Source organism: Zootoca vivipara, chromosome 5 (assembly GCF_963506605.1).
Source record: "Zootoca vivipara chromosome 5, rZooViv1.1, whole genome shotgun sequence".
Taxonomy (NCBI): domain Eukaryota; kingdom Metazoa; phylum Chordata; class Lepidosauria; order Squamata; family Lacertidae; genus Zootoca; species Zootoca vivipara.
The window spans coordinates 83,911,435-83,933,079 of NC_083280.1; the positions used below are offsets into that span (position 1 = coordinate 83,911,435).

The window sequence follows — 21,645 nt, forward strand, 5'->3', positions numbered from 1 at the left end:
TCTAAATAAAAAATGTAAAACCTCTATCAAACCTAGAATTCTATGGCATAGCCACCATGGGGGATTATCATTTTTTAGTATAGACCTAATAGACCTGAGCACGTCCACCCTATAACCATGCCAAAAATTCAATTTTTATTAATACTATTGCAATGTTACAAGAATGAGAGCAATTTTCTTCTCAAAACGGTCAATTATTATTGTTTTAATAGGGGGGGGGGGAGAGGTACATGACAACCCAGTTGCTAATTGACCCAAAAGGTGAAAGCACTCTAGAATGAGATAAGATGCCTTGCTGATCTCCAAAACCTATTTAAAAAGTCTTTAAAAAACAAAACAAAGCTATTCGAAGTTCCAAAGATGCTTTCCACTAATAGAGCAGCATCAAAGAGAATGAGACAGATTAGACTAGCACCAGAAGTTAGTTTTCTAAGCACTAAGGCATCAGCTAACAACCTTATCTGTTCTGAAGCAAATAATTTGACCATCCAGCTACAAAGCACAGTGTGTGGTTCTTTATCGTCTGTTCACACACACACACACACACACACACATTCTACAGTCTCCTGTAGCATATCAGAAAGTGTAAACTGCGGGTGCTAGTAAAATGTGTTGTTCATTTCCCCCAACCCCACTTGGCAAATGCTACAATTCTTCTGTAACTATGAAACATCTGCAGGAGCATCTCCTCCCTTCCAAGTTCCATTCCCATGATGCTCTCTGTGTCTGTTCCGAGCCAAATAAAGGTCAAGCAGCCCATCTGGAATCCCCCCCCCTCCAGTTCATCCATTCTTGCTCTTCATCTCCCTGGCAAAAAGAAGAAGCAAAAAAAGAAAGAAAAAGAGAGGAGTTTCTGCGGAATTTGTCACTTCCACCTGTTCTGACAGGTCCCCCTGCCTGACCCAGAGATAGCCCTTGGGGACATTAATCATATAACAGTCAGAGCTGTGAAAGAAACAAGGCTTGGCTGGATACTGTTACAGTCTCTGTCACCTACTAATCATGTTCTGTGACACAGAGAGGCTTAATCAGATGGTCAGATTTCTCATTACTCATCATGCTTGCAACAATGAAACTCTTCTCTGGAAGATTAAAGTTTTGGCTACTTTGGGCTCCCTGCCTCCATACTGCTTGCTGCCTATATTATAACTAAAAACTTCCAAGAGTTATGATCGAAGCCTGTGATTGGCATTCAATTGCTAAAAAATTGTTTTAGAACCTCTCTCTCACAATTATAACATTAGTGTTAGTGAAATTTAAATACTGTATGGTGGCCTGGTTCACACATCACGCTAAGACAAACTGTGAGAACAAATCTTGGCTGCAGCTCATGTTTAGTGAGGAAAGAGCTTAGCCATGACTCCCAGTTCAGCTTGGCTCAGCAAGGCACAGTAGCAAAAAGGAGCAAAGGAGCTGCTAGCTCCTCTCCGGGAGCCTGCATGCTTGCATGGTCCCACAAAGCCATAGTTTGCCTTAGCGTGACTTGTGAAGCATCAGAAACAGAATGAATTTCTCATTTATAAGCAGTAATTTGGGCAGTCTCATGAAAGTCAGGTTTAAAAACATACTTTAAAACCTCTTGTAGGTAAATCTTATTCACGAAGTTATGTGTGAATCTGCACATATGAGAACTTGCTAGATTTCACTACTCATCTGCAAAATAAAACACAATGTTGTTACATAGCACTCTTGTTTCTACAGAAGTTTCATCCATGCTAGAATATAAGAGAAACAGCACATTCTTCCAAAAGTTCTGCCACTAACAGCAATCCCACTAGCAGGAACATGCTGGAAATGAACAGGGAAATTCTTCAGGTGATAGAAGAAGAAGAAGAAGAAGAAGAAGAAGAGTTTGGATTTAATATCCCGCTTTATCACTACTCTAAGGAGTCTCAAAGCGGCTAACAATCTCCTTTCCCTTCCTCTCCCACAACAAACACTCTGTGAGGTGAGTGGGGCTGAGAGACTTCAGAGAAGTGTGACTAGCCCAAGGTCACCCAGCAGCTGCATGTGGAGGAGCACAGATGAGAACCCGGTTCCCCAAATTACTAGTCTACCGCTCTTAACCACTACACCACACTGTATGTACCATGTCAGATAGGGTAATAGAATCATGAATCACGTTGTATATACACACACACACATACAGAGATAAAAGAATGCCAGCAGAATGAAAAACAGTACAACACACTGAGAGCTACAACTGTTCCTGTTTTCATTTTGCTTTTTTGTTTTTGATTTACTGAAATGTTTTGTTTTGTTTGTTCTTTGCATGGGAGGACATTCAAAAATAGCATCTCTCATCTGAAGGCTTGCAAGAACAGAAGTTTTACCCTTGGGTTTCGCCATGGCAATGTGAGGTGGGAATGGGGCTGTATTGTCTCCCCCTTGCCTTCTTGTTAAGTTGGGTAAGCAAAGTAGCACAACCTATCCACAAACCCATTTAGCAATTGGAGCACCTAGACTCTGACTGCTTTGGGGGGGGGGAGTTTTTGAAAAAAGACTTCTTGGGGGACGATGACACAATTTGTCATTGAGCTGGCATGTCTTCTTGCCTTCTCTGTTTTCAATGCCTCCCCCACTTTGGCTGCGCTTCTGTCATTCCATCACAACATTTTCTAGAAGGACCATGATGGATACTGAAAAGCATCAGCAGTATGGGGAGCACAGGAAGGTCCCAAAGTACCATGTCAAATAAGTTGGGAGATGGCAAGACACTCGCAAGGCTGAATGCCCCAGAAAAGGAATTGCAAACTATGCTTGTGAAGGCAGGGGTCCAGCAGTGAAGCTTTCACACACCTACATCTCTCCACAAGGGTATCTATTGGGTGCACTCAGTCTATGCCAGTCTCTCTTGGCAATGCAACAGAGTTAACACGACCCCTTGCACACTAGCCTTAATAACTAATAAGCACCTCTGTGTTGTTTTAATACACATGTGGACTGTTTAATCCTAGCTATTGGCACCTGCCTCTTTTGTTACCTCCCCATGGCAATGTACTTGTTAACTGTAACTTATTTTTGTTGCACTGTGCAATGATAAGAAACTGGCATAAATTTGCCCTTTAAGCTATGAAAGAATGAGGATTTCTTAATCTAAATCATCATCTGATCTTGTCAGGGGAAGGGGAAGAGGTTAGGGAAGGAAGTTTCCAACAGCCTCTTACCTGCCTGAACTTGACCTGACAGCCAGTGAGACAAAGTCACCATCAAAGCAACACTCTGCTTGAGAGCTGCTGTGTTCAGAAAGAGTGGCGCTTTAACCAGGTTACCTAACAATAGCTCTCCTATGAAGCCTGCCACAAAAGGACCTTCAACGCTGCCTTACTTTAACTTCACAATGCTGAGCTGAGGACTGAGCTGTTGTGTTTGTTTCTATTCAGCGATCCCTCCATTGCTAGCCTAGAAATGACAGTAGGTGGAAACGCTATCTTTCATTACAAAAAGTATAAATAGTGTAATCTATCAGCGCTGTCAATCAAGATGATTGATTACAGGCTGTCATAGAGAAGAGTGACATATTAGAAAAGTTTTGTTAACAATGCCTATTGCTAGTCAGCCTGCCACAGAAGCTGGTGATTAATGTGTTGTCAGGCTGTAATCCCACACCCCTGGCTAATGAGGCAGGAATTTATCATCTTTAGAGAGTGGCAGATGTCAGAAGGAAAGGAATCCAAGTGCTGGAAACAATATACTTTTTCTTACCACGCCTGACAAGCCTGACAGGCCTAAAAAACCACAAAGAAGCTTTGTGTAAGCACAAACTTAAAGAGAGAGAGAGGAACTTTCATTTGGTATCTTTGCTTTAAATACTGCCGCAAGTCGGTCGTCTATCCCTCAAAGGAGTCACAAATGAAAAGCTCTGTGAACTTTGAACCCAACCTCCCCGCCATCCTTGACAACTAGGAAATCTCCAAAATAGGTTTTCGTGGCAAGCAAACAGGCAGCTCTCTTTGAAAGAGCAGCAGCAAGTAACTTTTAACTCTACATGTGAACTTGTGACTGATTAAAAAAAAGCCTTCTAAGTGGAGTGCGTAGGATGCAGAGTCCTAGCTGCTCTGCATTTTGCTACAGATGATCAATACACCCAGGAGAGCTGTTATTCATGGGGGGAAACCCTCCAAGGAAATAGTCTTTGGGGATGGGCATAAGAGAGCAGATGAAGACAGGCTTACAAAATCTAGGAATAAGTAATGCTTGCAATTTTGTTTAAAAGGGCTTTTCTTCTGAAAGCTGCCAGACAGGTTTCTTTTTCTGGTTCCCACTGGTGGCCTCGTCTTCTTACATGTATTCACACAGTTTCCCCCCCCCCCCCTTACACACACACCATGTTTTGGCCGCCTGAAATTATTCTTAAGTGATATAGGTATATTCCTCGGGTTGTACTCACCAGAATTTGTAACCCAGCGATTATTCAATGGGCTCACAAGTAAAGTACAAATGAGGAACAAACAATTTCACTCCATAATTGTTATGGAATTCCAGCATCCAGAGACATGCATAAATTAAATTTAAGTCAGAAATCCAGAACCCTGGGAATCAATTCAAGTGCATGTAGTATTCCAAGCTTTATAAGGCATTGAAACAAACTAGTAGCACAACTGCACCATTTCACACCTGTCTCCATTAAATTCAATATGGAGATGCAAAGAGCACCACCCAAAAACATCTGGTTGAAGGCAAACAGCAACTCATTCCTGAATAAACACAGGCACATCTTCCCCTAGCTTACCACATGCCACTTCATTGCCCTAGGCACTTTTCTCCCAGCACAGAACTGAAATGGTCTGCAAAGAAAAGCACTTGCAGCAATGGCGTCTGGTGAAGCAATGCTCCCTTCAGCTATGTACTACCTCGCTTTGGGTTAAGATATATATCCATGGCTCCTGATTGGGGCAGATGTGTGAAGTGTGGCAACCTCCATCATGTAGGGCACTATTTCACCTTTCATCCCATTTCTACATGAGTCGGACACGACTAAACAACAACAACAATGCATACATTTTCATATTAAAAATCTGCACACACAAAAATCAAATTTAAACATTTATGTTTTATTACTACATACACATTTCTGAATGTAGCTTATCCTAAAGTATGCATTTTTTTACTACATTTTGGTTATGAAGATGAATCAGATTCTGATCTGCACTTTAGTCTAGGAGGTGTGAATCACAGAAATTGAATTCCTCAAACATAATCTTGTTTGGCTTGGCCCTAAGGTTTAGTTCACCAGACCCTTTCTTCAGATCTGCCAAAAACAGATGATTTTCCCATTCAGAACAGTGGCAAAAGATTGTCTGCTCTTTTTTTTTATAAAAAAAAAAAGCCCATGCAATCCCTTTCTTGCTCCTGTCTCCCAATGTTCTGCTTTTCGTTTTGGGTGTTCTAAATCTTTTCTAAATCTTTTCTTGTGCACAGCAAAAGATTAAATGTGTTCCTTGGGTTCATGTAATTAAGTAAGGTAAAAGGGGCAAATCATTTGTGAAAGGTTTTGACTAACATAATCCCTTTTTCAAACACAGATATGTCTACAAATGTGCACGTACACACACACACACACACACACACACACACACACACACAAAAGAGCAAACTAGAGAAGAAAATAGCTGTCTTTTTTTCAGCTGCACACACCAAGATAAAAAGCAAATTAAAACATTGTCAGTGAAAGATGAAGGAAGAGACTGTATGGTATAGTGGGTAGAGTGTGGTGTTTGGGACAATGATGCTCAGTTTCAGATCCCTTCTTTAGGCATGAAGGCCACAAGATAACCTGTGCTGGTTCAAAGCAGAGGAGCCTGAAATCTAACCTTCTTCCCCTCCCACCACCTTGAATTATATATGAATCATATATGAGGCAGGCAAAATTTTTGAGCTTGCCTCCATGCATACTGGGAACTCATAGCTCACCTCCACCAATTGAAGCCTGAACTTGTAGGTGCTTGCAAATGCTATCCATTTGCTTGCCATGTTCCTCTGGACCCAAACTGCACCACCACACTGGGGGTGGAGGGGCAAGCCAAGCAGAGGCTACTGCTCAAACTCCTTGCTCATCATTGCTCAAACACTTGGAGAGGCCAGGTGAGCAGACACTGGCACCAGGAAGGAGAAACATTTACCTCTATGGCCTAATTGCCACTGATGCCAACATCTGGGCTGTACCACTTCAGACTCTAAGGGGGGGGTGTCACATAGTGGAATGATACGCAGTGGAAGACATTCCTACTACCATGCCATGGACAATATTACGTTACAATATTTTCCCTTGACACCTGGTTTTCTATACGCATAAATGTTTGTACTGAAGAACATTCAACCATTTGAACCCCAACCTGTTGTCCGAAATACTATAGCCCAGATACCTCAGTGAGGATTAGACCCATTAAGCAGGTTTTGTGAAAGTTGCTGTTGTTGTTGTTGTTGTTGTTCAAAACTTGAAACCCTGTTGGACCAGAGGTGATATCGGGTAAAGCGAAATATGTATACCATGGAAAGTAATGACACAGTCTGCTTTTAAGTCTCTTAAAGCCTCTTTTGCCACACCTACTTTGTATAGTTTGGGTTGAAACTATTACCTTTTGCTACCTTGTGTGCACACAGGAGTTTTTGCACAGCTTTGGACTCAGATGAATGTGTGCATCAGACCAAGAATTTTCTGCCAATGTGGATATCCTTTGTGCAATAAGAGCATAGGACTTTTACCTTTTCCCCAATGTAAATTAGTTTAACGTTTATTAGACAGCTCTGTCTTTCCCTTCATTTAAACTAATTAATAATCCACTGTATTTGAGACTCGAAATATGATTGCAGTCTGTCATAATGACTGTTTCAACTTACAAGGTATGGTAAGGATTTATTAGAGTTATTTTTACAATCAATCAATGCTGCATAGGAATGATGCCATCCTGATTTAAATTCCATTTATTAAGCCTTCTAAAATAAACTTAACTGGGGAATAGTGGCATCATAGAATTGCTTTTCCCTGGCGTTAATTTGAAGATTGCTATTTCCCAGACAAAGTGTTACATCTGGCATGAAAGTCAAATCAGTTTTTGATGGATATAACCTGTTAGGAAGTCTTAACTAAAGCTTTGAAATTACACTCATTATCTAGTTGATTGGAAGCCACTTCAAGCAAGCGTTTTAAAGCAGTAATGAGCTTTTTTGGGGTGTGATCATATGAATCTAGAACTGCAGACCGAAAAGAGTTGAAAGAACAGCAAAGTTCATTTGAAAGTCAAGTTTTTGGTATAAATTATATGCAGTTGTGCAAACATGTCAAACTCTGGTAAATTGGCCTTGTGTTAATGTCAACAATTTGGGACCAAAACAATAACATAGCTTTCTGGAAAAGCTGTTACATCCCCATGCATTTAGAAAGTTTGTATAACTTGGGTGAGAATTATGCTCACTGAAATTCTGGGCAGAAACCTATGGAGGGATAGCTATTGATTACATTTCTCTCCCATAAGACTGGCTTATAATCAGGCCAGCAATAGCTGATGTAGCAAAGTGGTTAAAAGACTAAGCTACAAAATCCATTAGCCCCTAGTGGGGATCATGCACAACTGTGAAGTCACTAGGTGGCCTTAAGCAAACCACCTTCAAACCCCATCTGCAATATAGGTATAATAATCAGTATAAATGTGACCCACCTTTATAGAGTTGATGCAACAATTAGAAAACGAGGTATATTAAGTGCTTTGAATACTCAAATAGCATCCCCCACATGAAGTCTGGAGTAGTATAATCTATTCTATGCCCTCATGAGCCTTTCAGTTCATTCTACTATGGTAGGGGTAGCCCAGATGTTGTTGGACTACAACTACCATCAGTCCCATACAGCATGATCAATAGTGAGGGATGAGGGGAGTTGTAATGAAACAACATCTGGAGTGCACCACATTGACCATCCTAGGGTCACATGTATAGGATCAGGCCAAACAGGTGTCCATTTTTGCACTAGCTCTCAAGGGTTCCCTTGCAGATGTGGAGTCTGTGTGGAAAGTCTTTCCTAGAGGCAGGAAGCACAGAAATCACTACTGCATGGTCCTAGTTATCTCAAGCAATGAAAATACTCCAGTATTGTGAAAGTAGAGATGCTCTGAGCCTACAGTTCAAAAACACCTTTGTAGTGAAGTCTTGGAAAGAAGCCTTTATGAGGAATAGCAAGAGGGAATATCCTTGAAATGCTACATTTGAACAAGATTCATTAATATGGCATTTATTTTAGATGGCTAGAACCCAACAGAGGAACCACGCAAAGTAAAAGTAGATTATATAACACACATTTTACTGAAAATAAATGGAAGGTGCTGGTAATGTAGCAGAACGCTTGCTTACAGTGAGGTGAAGATATATTTATTAAAGTTTGCAATTTAACTGTTTTCTCATACATTGGCATTTTGCTTTGACCCAGAACAAGACAAGGTAGCAGGATGCAATCCTTATGGTCCAAATGATTAAAAGTTCTGCCTCTTTCCACTGCTTTCTCAAAAATCCTGACTAGAATACTGTACATTGTCTTACTATGGGAACCAGTCATTGCATGTCCTTTGTGTCTCTATAACATTCTAATCTCAATCCTAAATTAAACCACCTTTTTTCATACAAAAAGGCCATTTTTTCACATAGAATAAAAGAAAACATCAAAAATTGGGCCTATTGTTAGGGCCACTCTAAAAGTTATTTAAAATCTCTCTTTGCTCCTGACTGTACATTCAAGCAGGGATCTACAGCAAATCATGGTTCCCTGACAAAAGTACATGAAGAGTACAAGTTTTGTCACATGCTTGTACTTGCATTTTTAGGGATACATCTAAAAATATGGTGTGTGAAGCACCAGAGAATGGCACACTCAACCCAATGGCAGCAGCCCAGGTGTCCTGCCTCTACCAGTCAGACTCAGAACTCAAAGTATCACCATGGTTGGAAGTTTAAAGAATGGGTAGGCAAACTAAGGCCCGGGGGCCAGATTGCCTTCTAAATCCGGCCCATGGACGGTCCAGGAACCAGCATATTTTTACGTAACTAGAATGAGTTCTTTTTATTTAAAATGCATCTCTGGGTTATTTGTGGGGCCGGCATGGTGTTTTTTCATGAGTAGAATGTGTGCTTTTATTTAAAATGCATCTCTGGGTTATTCATGGGGCATAGGAATTCGTTCATTTCCCCTCCCCCCCAAAAATAGTCCAGCCCCCTACATAGTCTGAGGGACAGTGGACGGCCCCCTGCTGAAAAAGTTTGCTGACGTCTGGTTTAAAGGTTTTGTTCACTTATTCAGGACTGTGTTGCCAAAAGGGCTACTGGTTACAAGTTCATGGCAGAGCTCTATGATACGCAGGTGTGGATAAGCTAAGTTGTTGCTCCATTGACATGCTCCCTGTGCAGGAATCTTTTGGGTATTTAAAGTAGGAAGAACTCCTATTCTTAGTCCTTCCGAACACTGAAAGCAGAGCAAGATCATGACTGGGCAAAGGGCTGCCTTGATAATTACAGGTCAAATGTCACAGGCAGAACTTTCACTCCACCTTACCTCACTTAATAATGCTTTTTGCTAGAACCAGTTCACAAATTCTCCAGCATAGAATCAAGTGTTGAGGATTCTAGACAGGAATAAGCACATGTGAAAGCGACTATGTCAGTTTCCTTTAGGAGAGACGTGTGGCTTTAAGGCTGGGCCATCAATGGCTCAGTGGCAGAAAACTGGAAACACCTCTCTGAGGACAACACTGTTTCTTGTATTTAAAATACCTGGTGGTACAGTTTACTTTCTTGGGTTCCATGATCACTGCAGATGGTGACAGCAGTCACGAAATTAGAAGACGCCTGCTTCTTGGGATAAAAGCAATGACAAACCTAGACAGCATCTTAAAAAGCAGAGACATCACCTTGCCTACAAAGGTCCGTATAGTTAAAGCTATGGTTTTCCCAGTAGTGATGTATGGAAGTGAGAGCTGGACCATAAAGAAGGCTGATCGCCGAAGAATTGATGCTTTTGAATTATGGTGCTGGAGGAGACTTTTGAGAGTCCCATGGACTGCAAGAAGATCAAACCTATCCATTCTGAAGGAAATCAGCCCTGAGTGCTCACTGGAAGGACAGATCGTGAAGCTGAGGCTCCAATACTTTGGCCACCTCATGAGAAGAGAAGAATCCTTGGAAAAGACCCTGATGTTAGGAAAGATGGAGGGCACAAGGAGAAGGGGACGACAGAGGATGAGATGGTTGGACAGTGTTCTCGAAGTTACAAACATGAGTCTGACCAAACTGCGGGAGGCAGTGGAAGACAGGAGTGCTTGGTGTGCTCTGGTCCATGGGGTCATGAAGAGTCGGACACGACTAAACAACAACAACAATTTGGCTGTCCCTGCTACAGGACATATATTTTATCCTTAATTACAATCCCTTTCCTCTATCCTTAATGCATTAGCTGTCCTTATTTAGACAGTGAAAGGCTGGGAGGTATGCAATGGTTATTTCATACCTATGGAATGATTATTTTTGCTGTCGTGAAGTGGAACGTTTATATGGATGCTAATAAAAATCCATTTTTAAAATGGAAGCCATGCATATATATTTGCTACAAATTAAATTTGTGGATCAATTCACATGTCTTGAGGACACATTGAAAAGATTAATTCATATTTCGACACCCATCTCTCTAGTTGCAAAATACATTATTATACTCTCCTGAATAGGAACTTTATTTGCACCATGCTCTCAAGCTGGAAATTCTTCACTGGGAGAATGCACCTCTGTATTTAATTCTTCAGAGTGAACTTGAATTTGCAAAGAGTCTTTCCAGAGAGTTGCAAGAGCATAAATAACACATTCTGTTAATCGTCTGTGTTTATATTCCACTAATGTCTTCGGGCAGAGAGGTTAACAAATTTATTTCAGCTCCAAATTACCTTTATGGCCAAGTATTAAAATCTGGAATCTAGAGACTTGATAATTGAAATCATGTCAAACTGTTAACTATCGGTTTACTAAATCAGTTATGGAAATTTCGACTTTGGCCTATTTGAGTCCTATGTAACTCTGGAAAGAAATGAGATGGCCAAATATCTGCCAAGTCATGGCCACTGAGAATAATCTCTTAGCTTGGATGGCATTCGGCTTATTCGGCAGCCAACTGCTACAAATGCAGTTGGATTTTAATTGGGAAAGTAACTTTATGGTTTCCCTCCTGGGACATAATCTGGCCTCCTCGATTATCTTGAAATATAGAATCAAAATTTAACTCTTCAAAGGGTCTCTGGAAGGATCTGCATTTATTTCTAGTGATCCATCAGCACTGAATCCATCTACTAATAAGATAGATGTTAACTGCAACAATAAATTTTTGATTTATGGAAACTAAATGGTGAAATTACTTTCCAAGGCTACAGTCAATTTCATTTTCCTTCTGCTGTATCTCAAATTTCTCTCACAAGTATGTGAAGTTTGACAAATCCATTTACAAAGCTGAAGTTTTTTTTGGAGGGGGGACTGCTCCAAAGGGGGGAGTCGTTTTCCAAACCAAGAATGCAAGATTCAGGGATAAATTTGATAGTCTTCCCTGAAAATTTTTTTCATGAAGAACTGCTACATATCTGCTGCTATGGCAGAAATAGAAAAGGAAATGAGGAACCATCCTTATATGCTTATATATAGTAATTAGGTAAAGTTTTGGCTCTTTTGGGGGGTGTTATTGGGTTGTTTTTGTTGTTTATTTTAATGTGTGTGTGTGTGTGTGTGTGTGTGTGTGTATGTATGTGTGTTTTTTATGTTGATCTTTTCTGTGAACCGCCCTGAGACTTCCAGGTATAGGGTGGTATATAAATTCAATAAATAAAAATAAATAAATATAATTATATCCCTGCTTAAACAAAGTCAATTGCACCCCAACATTTCTTGTTGCCACTTACAAGAACAGTACAGTATTTCAACTAAATATAGTGTTTTGTGAAATTTGTTTTGCAAACCCATCAGTACATTTACTCTGAAGTAAGTCCCACTGAACTAATAGGGACTTCCTTCTAATTGGAGTGCAGAGGAGTGCCCTGCTAGTCTCTGATTACAACCCCTCCCCCCAAAAAAAAGATGGCATAGGATGCCTTTTTGAACCTTTGAGCCTGCTTTCAAATGAAACATCTTTGGGCAGGCTGCTTGTGGTTATAGTGTGTGTGTGTGGTGTGTGTGTGTGTGTGTGTGTGTGTGTTCAAAATGTAAAATATATTTTCCCTGTAATTTGAGGTTTAGAAACAGGGTTGCACAGAATTCAACACTGTAAGTTTATAGTTTTTTTGGAGATTATTTATTTAACATTATACCTCTTAAATAGTAACAGCTGCCACCCATTCTGTAAAAGTGTCCTTGTCCCACATACAGTCATACCTTGGGTTACAGCTGCTTCAGGTTGTGTTTTTTGGGGTTGCGCTCTGTGCCGAACCCAGAAGTACTGGAATGGGTTACTTCTGGGTTTCGGCGTGCGCACATGCACAGAAGTCCTAAATCGTGCTTTGTGCATGCGCAGAAGCGCGACCCGCATGTGTGCAAACGTGGGTTGCGAACGCTGCAGGTTGCGAACGTGCCTCCCGCACAGATCACATTCGCAACCTGAACGCCCACTGTATATTCAAAAGATGTCCTCCCTAATGTCAGGCCCCAGACAACGGTGAAGGAAGCAGCCATTTTGAATTCCGCAAAATTCAAAAAGCACATCAGAACAGTACTTTCTTGGGGAAACAAATGGCAATTTCGCTAATTTTCTCCCCCCCCCCAAGGAATTTCAATTCACCCTTTTTTTTCAATTCAGTGCAGCTCTAGTTTTTATACAGTTGTTAAAAGGACTGCACTTACATTAAATAAAAATAAATGGCTTTGAAAAGAATAGCAGTTTTGTAATGCCAAAATTAATCCACACATCATAGATGTAAAAGATTATATATAATCTGCACAAAATGTAATCCAAATTTACATTATACTTTCCATTTTAAAGATGGGGGGGGGGAGTTGGGAGAACGGCAGCCTACCTATGCCACCTGGTGAGTTCATGGCAGAGGTATGATTTGGACCAGGACTTCCCAGCTCACAATCCCTGGCAGCATTGTTACACCAACTTCTGTCTGGGATAATTGACAGCATGAGGAGATGTTGAAGTATCAGCACTACTTCCTTTCGGGTCCACATTTCGACATTATGTTGCTATTTATGCAGATAAGAGGGACATATTTAGTCCCGAATTAGCTAATAACTCAGTATGGCAGTAGCAATGAGCAATCACAAAGCTCTTTGATTTTTACGAGGTGTTCATAATATGATTTATGTTCATTCTATATGATTTATAGGAAAAACACGTCACCTCTTCAAATACAGGTGATCTGCAAACAGCAGCCTTGCTGTGTGACCTCTTGTTAACATTGAGGTGACTCATAAAACTTAAAAGGGTTTCTGTAACCTTTTTCTATTAATAGGAGGACAAACACCATAATAAAATATAAGCAGGCAGAGTCTCCTATGTTATTTGAGAGTTATGGTTTCCAGTTTAAGACTGTGAGCACCACAGACAAGGGTCTTACCAGTACTAGCACCCCAAAAAGCAAAGCTTTGAACAGGATTTAACAGATGAAACACACCCCACAGGAAGATGAACATGAGAGGTACAGCCCATAAAAGAAGGTAAGCTGTAGGATGAGAGCAGGAAAGCATCTATAGGAATAAGTTAACACAAGGCAAACACCAGCCTCTATCCAGGGGCAGAGCTACCTGCCCCGGCAACCCAGAGTGGCACGGGGACAGGGCAAACATGGGGGGGGCGCTGCTAGTCGCCTGCATGGTGAGCGTCCCTATCTGCCTTCCGCCCACACAGAGAGCATTGGGAGTGGTGTCACTAGCCACCTGCGGCAGCATCGTCCCTAGCCGCCTGCCACCCACGCAGCAAGCGTCAGGGGCGCCACCAGTGCAGTGAGCGTGGGGGGCGGGCGACGATGTCACCTACCCTCACGGCTGACACCCTGTGCGCACCGCACCCCCTGCACCCGCCTTCCTCTGCCAGTGCCTCTATCAAACCAGTATCTTAAATTCAGGAATTAAATTATATTCTGAGTGCTCATCTTGTTGCATGTGCAGATCACTGACTGATAGCTGCTCTCATGTTTCACTAATATCCCACTCTTCCATATCTGTTACATATTTCTGAGGGGCAAGGAGGGTGAGGCTGTGTCTTGCTCTTTCCAAGAAAATTAAAGTATCTTTGTGGTATGTACACTTAATTGCAATTAAAAACAACAGCAACATGAGCAGCTTTGCAGCGGCTGGGTTAGAAGTCTGCTGGTTGTGTTGGGAGGTAAATTACTCCAATAACCATGACAAGGTGAGAATGTCCTTAACACTGCCTATGGAGTGCTGAACAGCCCCAGAAGTTTGTTTGTGTGTTTTTTTACAAGTACAGTGGAGGATGTTTAAAAAAGAAGCAGGAGCAGTTTATAACTTAGAATTATCTGCTGCTCTGCTTTAACAAACAAGGAAATGAAACCATCTATAGTTCTTCAGTGCTCTGCAGTCAGCATTTAGACAGCCTCACATCTTGTGAAACCCATGAAAACACAGAGACATAGAAATACAGAGAAATATATCATACAGAGGAGAGAACAGAAAAACACACAATATTTGGGAGGTATGATCTGAATTATTGTTGTTGTTATTGTTGTTGTTACTACTAACATAATAATATTTCATTGTATTCACTTAGGATGCTTTCTCGACATCATGTTTTAACTCAGGGAGGGGCAAAATCACCCCAAATCACCCTGATTCACCTCCCTCATTAACGTTATTGAACCCCAGCACAGACCAACTGCACACCCCTAATATTTTCTCTCTCTTTTGATTAGGCTATTACTTGCTTAAACCTACTGTCAAGAATACTTATTATGGTGACCCAGCTCATTTGATATGCCAAATACTGTAATGCATTCTGGTTTCAACAATTGTTTCACACACACACACACAGAGAGAGAGAAATTCTGCACTTATTTGGATAAGCTAAGTGCATTATGATGCTGCAAATGCCATATTATTTTCTCCAGATTCCTTTCACAATCCCAGTTAAAGTCCAAAATTATCTTAATGTGTTTTCTTATCCTGAGAATAGTCTGGCTTAATGCAGTAAACTGTGGTAGTCATAAAAACCACACAGTTGGAAAGGATCAACTAGCACAACAAACCCAACTCCCACTCTGGTGAAATGGCAGGATTCTACAAACTGTTTCTAACATGTTTGAGATAGCATTAAGGAATAGTACACGGAACACTAAAGAGAACGGAGATACTGTATAGCATTTCAAAATGCAGCAGTGTCTGCCCAGATCATGTGTCAAGTAAAGGGATGTGATTTTAACATCAAAGGGGACATCTGGTACTCCCACACTTGAGTGCTCCACAGTCGTTTGCCCAAACTCCTTCCCTCCCCTTCTCCCCCAGTCTGGCTACAAAAGCAAGCTGGTGGACTGGGAGGAAAGTACCTGGGGTGACAGACTGCAGGAAGGCAGTGTGGGGAAAAGTTCAGGTCATTAGTTGTGTACCCCCTTTTTTAAAATGACAAATTGCATTCCTCTATTTCCACCTATTTCATTTATTAGTGAAGAAAAATGGTTGCTGCAGCCACCAATGTCAGAGGCAGGGGGACTTGTTATCAACACCCTGAACCTCCTGGCTTGACTCACCCTCCTTGTAGTCACTGCTTGTCCACCTGCCCTCTCTGAGTAATCGGCATAAGTGAGGAGATAGAGCAACAGTCTTGTTTTGACAAGGTTTGGCGGGGGGTGGGGGGAGAGCAGTAGTCTGGGAAGTGGAACAGATTGAGCCCAAAGAGGGAAGATAACTGAATAGGAAGCAAGGACAGTAGCAAAGAAAAGATAGGCCAACTCATTGAGGGAGTGGGGGCTCACTCAGGGCATCTTGTCAAAAGTGACCCCCAAAACCTGGAGTCAGCATTTTGTTCAGTCTAGGCCAGGCATCCCTAAACTGCGGCCCTCCGGATGTTTTGGCCTACAACTCCCATGATCCCTAGATAACAGGACCAGTGGTCAGGGATGATGGAAATTGAAGTCCAAAACATCTGGAGGGCCGAAGTTTGGGAATGCCTGGTCTAGGCCCTCAAATGACCTATTTTATTGGTGCAAGTCTCACAACCCCATGCAATAAAGAAATAAGATGGAAAATGTCTATGTTCCTTACGCCCTGTGCAATCCCTACTTCTAGAGCTGTTTGCCACATTTCTTCAACACAAAAAAGAAAGGTGATCACAATGAAAACTAAAATATAAAACCTTACCAACTGATTGATTTTTTGCTTTTTCAGATGTGTTTTTTTAATGACAAAAAAGAAAGGAGAAGAATCTTGAAAGATGTGCGGTCTGCTACTGAAAGTTACTGGAAGATAGGCTTTTTGTTTGTATATTGGAAATTGGTTAGCCAGCTGTTTGTAAGATACATGTGTCTAACTGCACAGTTTAGGAATACTAAATTAATAAAGGTTTGCAGCTGTAGTTCCCCTCCCAATTTTATCTCTATTCATAAAGGTAAAGGTAAAGGGACCCCTGACCATTAGGTCCAGTCGTGACCGACTCTGGGGTTGCACGCTCATCTCGTATTATTGGCCGAGGGAGCCGTCGTATAGCCTATAGTGTATGCAACTTATACATACATAGGGCTCTGTTTAGAAAAGCTGATCAAAACACAGGGGCCAAGAATGAAACCAGTGTAAGACATTAGCAGGATTATTGTAAATACTTGAAGTTTCTAAAACATCTATGAAATATAGGAGGAAAAGAATAACTAGAGTTAACTGGGATATGCAGAAGAAGAAAAAGAGAGGGTAAATTCATGGATCCAGTGAAAGAGGGAGAGGGAAGTCGAGGTTTGATATGAGAGAATTGTTTTTTTAAAAAATTGTTGAAATGTTTATTTGTTATAAATGAGAATTATACATAAACTTATATTACTATCCCCACATTTAATCACCCGTGCAGGTTTTGTATGTTTGAATTTCCTTTTTAGAAACTCTTGCATAGTAACGTACAAAAAGAAATGCACTTTGTCACTCTTTCGTATTGTTGATTTTTTAAAAAAGGGAATAAAGGCTTGCTCAATTTTTAAAAATACTGGTGTTAGTTATTCTGGAGAGGGGAGAATAAAAATCTTTATGATAAGCTCAATTAGATAATGTACACCTGGGAAGAAGCTTCAATATTATAATGCAAATATGCTAATCTGGCAGAAACAGGATGAGCAATTACTCCATAGATTCTGAGGCAAATTCAAATTGAGAGACATTAATAGCCCTCCTTTATGTGTTTTTGCAATATCTGATGATATGGCCTCTTCAAGTAGTCATTAAACTAAGTAAATTTTAATCTGGTTCAATATGCTTTACGAGCATTAATCTTCACCTTATGTCTTTCATTGGGTTTGCCCTTCTTATTGACATTATATACATATTTATAAAAAGAGAGAGTAGAGAAATAGACAAAAGGAACCTTAACCGATGCCTCACATATCTAGAAAGCAAAGCAACACTACAAGATAACATGCCACTCATTTCTCCCTGAAAGACACATCATGACAATGGAAGCCACACAAATGCATGTAACAATATGCATATGACAGAGACATGTGCTGTTAAAGAATCAAACCCCCACCAACAAAACCCATAACCAGTTTCAGGTGAAATAAGCATGAGGCTAGCAGGTACTTTGTTAGAAGTTCAGAACTTGTGTGTCTTCTGCACCGCCCTATTTAGGGAAGTACAGGGGTATGGACAGAAGATCCACTGGGATCCACTAGTTGATACCTGGGTGATTTTCAGTAGATTGGGAAGTGTTCCTGACTCCCAATACTGCAGTTTAAAAACAGTAGCAACAAAATGTATATTTCTACCTAAATTAGGCTCCAAAAATGAAGGTAGCTAGCTAGGACTGGAATTTTGGGTGGAAGGACATTGAGCTCAGTTCAGTTATAGTAATGAAAATAAAATCCTTGGTTCAGCTGGTTAAGAGTGGGATGCCGATAATGTCAAGGTCCCCATATGGCACCCAACCTGGAGATAGTTCTTCAAGAGAACCATGTTGACCAAGATTGAGGATGACATGACAATTGCAAGGCTGGAGTTACTCACAAGTGGGACTATTGTCTATGGTACTGAAGGAATGCTAAAACTAAATAGGGTTGTTGGAGGCTTTGGTGTATAACTTGCTGCATATCTCCCACATCTCTCTGAGGACCAGGAAGAAGCAGTTTATCAGGTTCTATTTTCAAGTGATCTGAATTGCGCAAGACTCCTTCAGTACCTCGGGCTGCGGAAACAGTACCTAGCCCTCTCCACTGGTTAGGGTAAGTAACCCAATATGCTGCATTCCCTAATTCTGTCCTGTTTAATCCCAGTTCTTGGTGTGCACCTCTTCCTCCTTACCCATACAATACATCACAGTGTGGTGCAATATCTAATGTGAAGCCTCTTGGACACTGGTTTAGTGGTATTATTAATGTCGCAGTACTAAAGGAATGAAAATAATCACATGCCATGCTGCACTGAATATCTTCAACCAACTGTATTTTCAGAACCAGCCCTACACCTTGAACATTCCCTCTTTAGGATGCCTTTTCAGCCACTGATCTTTGGTTATAAACAAATTCAGGGGGAGACAAGAGAACCATTGGTTCTTTATTGGATAGCTTGGAGACCACAAACCACATTCAGCTATGAGTTTATTATTGAAAAGAAATGAGGTTGGGCTAACACAAAGTTTTACCTCAAGGGAGCAAACCAAGTAAACCATGCAGCAGCAAGATTACTCTGCAGTTCTTGCCCATTCACAGAACAAAATAAAAAGGCATTTTATATAAGAAACCTATAGCAAATATCGCAGAGGTTTTCTCTAGGGTCATGATTGAATAGATATAAAAATAATCTAGCTTATAGTGACAGCACAAAAAGCTACTATAAAAATATCACACAAGTTATCATCTGTGCCCCTGACACAGTACAACATGACTTAAAGAACACATTTCCTAATTTTAAAATAAGAATAAAGAGAACCCTCCCCACTATCTCCTAGTCCCATAATGTGTTGTGCAAGCTGGAACTAAAAGACAACTGAGTGACTTTTAACTGAGGTAATGCCACATATTTGATGTCTGGATCCTCTCTTATCTTGCTCAGGGGTACCAGTAACCCAAATGGGACTGTATGGGCATGGTACTAAACCATTTGTCACTATCTGCCCATATTCTAGATGTTGATATCTTGAATCATGAGGTAAATGTAAGTGCCTTACTTCAGGGTGCACAGACTCCTGCTTCCTACTGGACCCCCTGGTATTTCAAGGGTTTTCCAGAAGGATGTGCTCCTTCAGTATGTCTGGTACCAGACATGAAAATGCAGTGCAAGGTGGAAAAACTTGTATTTTATTTTATTTTTACTATTGAGTCAAAGACTGAACTGTCCACTGGCTGCTGCACTGTCACAATTGAAAGCAGTGACCAGGGGAAAGGGAAGGAAAAGGCTAAGGAATAACCCCAAAACACATCTGGAGTGGAGTGCCTAAGATGGTTGGATGGCACCTTGTACACATCCTTCTGGCCACACAGTGGTTTGACTTCACCCCTAGAGGCACACTCTATTGTCTCTTGGGACAGACAGATGCCAACAATTTGATTATGGATTACAGCTGGTTGGCAAACCATCATAATCATTCTTCTTCTGAAGAAGTGTGCATGCACACGAAAGCTCATACCAAAATAAAAACTTAGTTGGTCTTTAAGGTGCTACTGAAGGAATTTTTTTATTTTACATCATACTCAAAGAGTGCTGTTCAATGGTGCCTCATCAAACTAGAGAGTGTTTTTGAGTCAAGTGCCACAGGGCTCTGTCATCAAGCCAGTACTCTTCACAATTTTTATCACTGACTTAGATGAAGAGATGGAAGGAATCTATATCAATTTGCAGATGACACAAAACTGGGAGGGATAGCCAACTTCATCTTTGCTGGAGGTCTTCAGGTAGACCTGTTAGGGATACTTTAACTACATCTATTGGGGAGATGGCAAGGTGTCCTATAATGCCTCTTCCAACAATATGATTTTACACTTTAATTATAATATTCTACTCAATTTTGTAAAGACCTAATGGCAAAATCAAGTATAAAGCAGCTTTTATTGCTTCTCTGTGTGAAATGACCATCAGCAATGATTTACAGTATTTTGTTACTACATGAATGCATGCATTTGTCAGTGGAGTACTGGCCTACTGATAAAGCTTGTAAAGTTAGGAATGGTAACATTAACTGATGCCAAGAATTGGCTCAAAATAATGACCCCTGAGATTACTGAATTTTGCATGGCTGCCTTAATTTATCCACCACATGTTGGATCAGCCCATGATAGCCTTTTCCAATATATTAAGATTGCAGCTTTCAGTGACAAAAGTGCACCAAAGATTAGATTACCCTGGGACAAAACATTGGTGTTTGAATGATGCAGCGGCACTGGGGTGGCGACACCATTTGGATTCCACGAGTTGGCAAAATGTCTTGGGCTGGCACTGTGCACAATGTATTTTTGATCGTTCCATTATTGTCATAATTTTCCACATATCCTATTAGCTGATGACTACAACCTCCTTAAATAATTTCTCCCATTTCAATAAGGATAGCTTTATGACTGCATTCCAGAGACCAGGGCATGAGAAAGGAAACAAAATGGTATAAATTTATTCTAAAAGGAAAACAGTAAATCTACATTTGGGGCTTGAAAGTTCAGAAAATGAGTTTCTAAAAGCTCACTTCATACTCATCAGAATTATTTGTTAAATTTGAAGTTTCATTCCGTTTAGCACTCATCACACCTGATTTCTGACCTGTCAACATGTCAAGAAGCTTCATTTACAAAAGGCAGCCATGCATTATTTCAACAGAATGGTGTGGGGTTTCCCCCCCAACCAATAAATACATCTTTTTTGTTAACTACAATATTATCCTTTGACAGAAAAGGGCCCAGAGAATAATTAACTTTAATAGCTTTTCTGTGAATAGAATGGCACAACAGGATAGCAAGTATAAATGAGCAAAATTTTAAATCTACCAAAAACTCACAAGAAACAAAAATTATAGGTTCAGCTTTGCTCTAGGGAAAATGTATATTTGCAATAAACGTATCAAATCCCTTAAAAAGTGCACCCATTGAAACTTCATATTTAGTCTGATTTGCTTTCCAAATCATGTAGACAGCACAGTTGCATACAATCTTTAAACAAGTATAACCACAGAGAAATGTAGAGAGATTTAAGAGAGAAATAAAAACACGATCAGCTAGCTTGTAATCTTCTTTTCTCTTATTCTCCTCCCTATAGTTGCATTAAATTGCCTGTTGAGAACAATAACATATTTGTGCTTTTATAGGTAGAATGATTTGTATTATGTAAAGATTTGGCTAACAGACTAAAGACACATTCACACTGAGCTGGATTACATGCTGTTAATAATTTTCTGGATGCTCTAGGGGACCCATAATTCTGGAAGACAAAGCTTAGCTTTTGAAATACACTCGGCAATATCACGGTAGACTTTTATTCAAGCTTCTAGAACCACAAAGATTCAAT

General features: G+C 40.5%; 1 protein-coding gene across 1 annotated transcript in view; it reads right to left on the reverse strand.

Moving 5' to 3' along the window:
* LRMDA (leucine rich melanocyte differentiation associated) overlaps positions 1–21,645 on the reverse strand; it is a 748,100-nt gene that overhangs the window by 264,138 nt on the left and 462,317 nt on the right. The gene's annotated exons all lie outside the window — the stretch shown is intronic.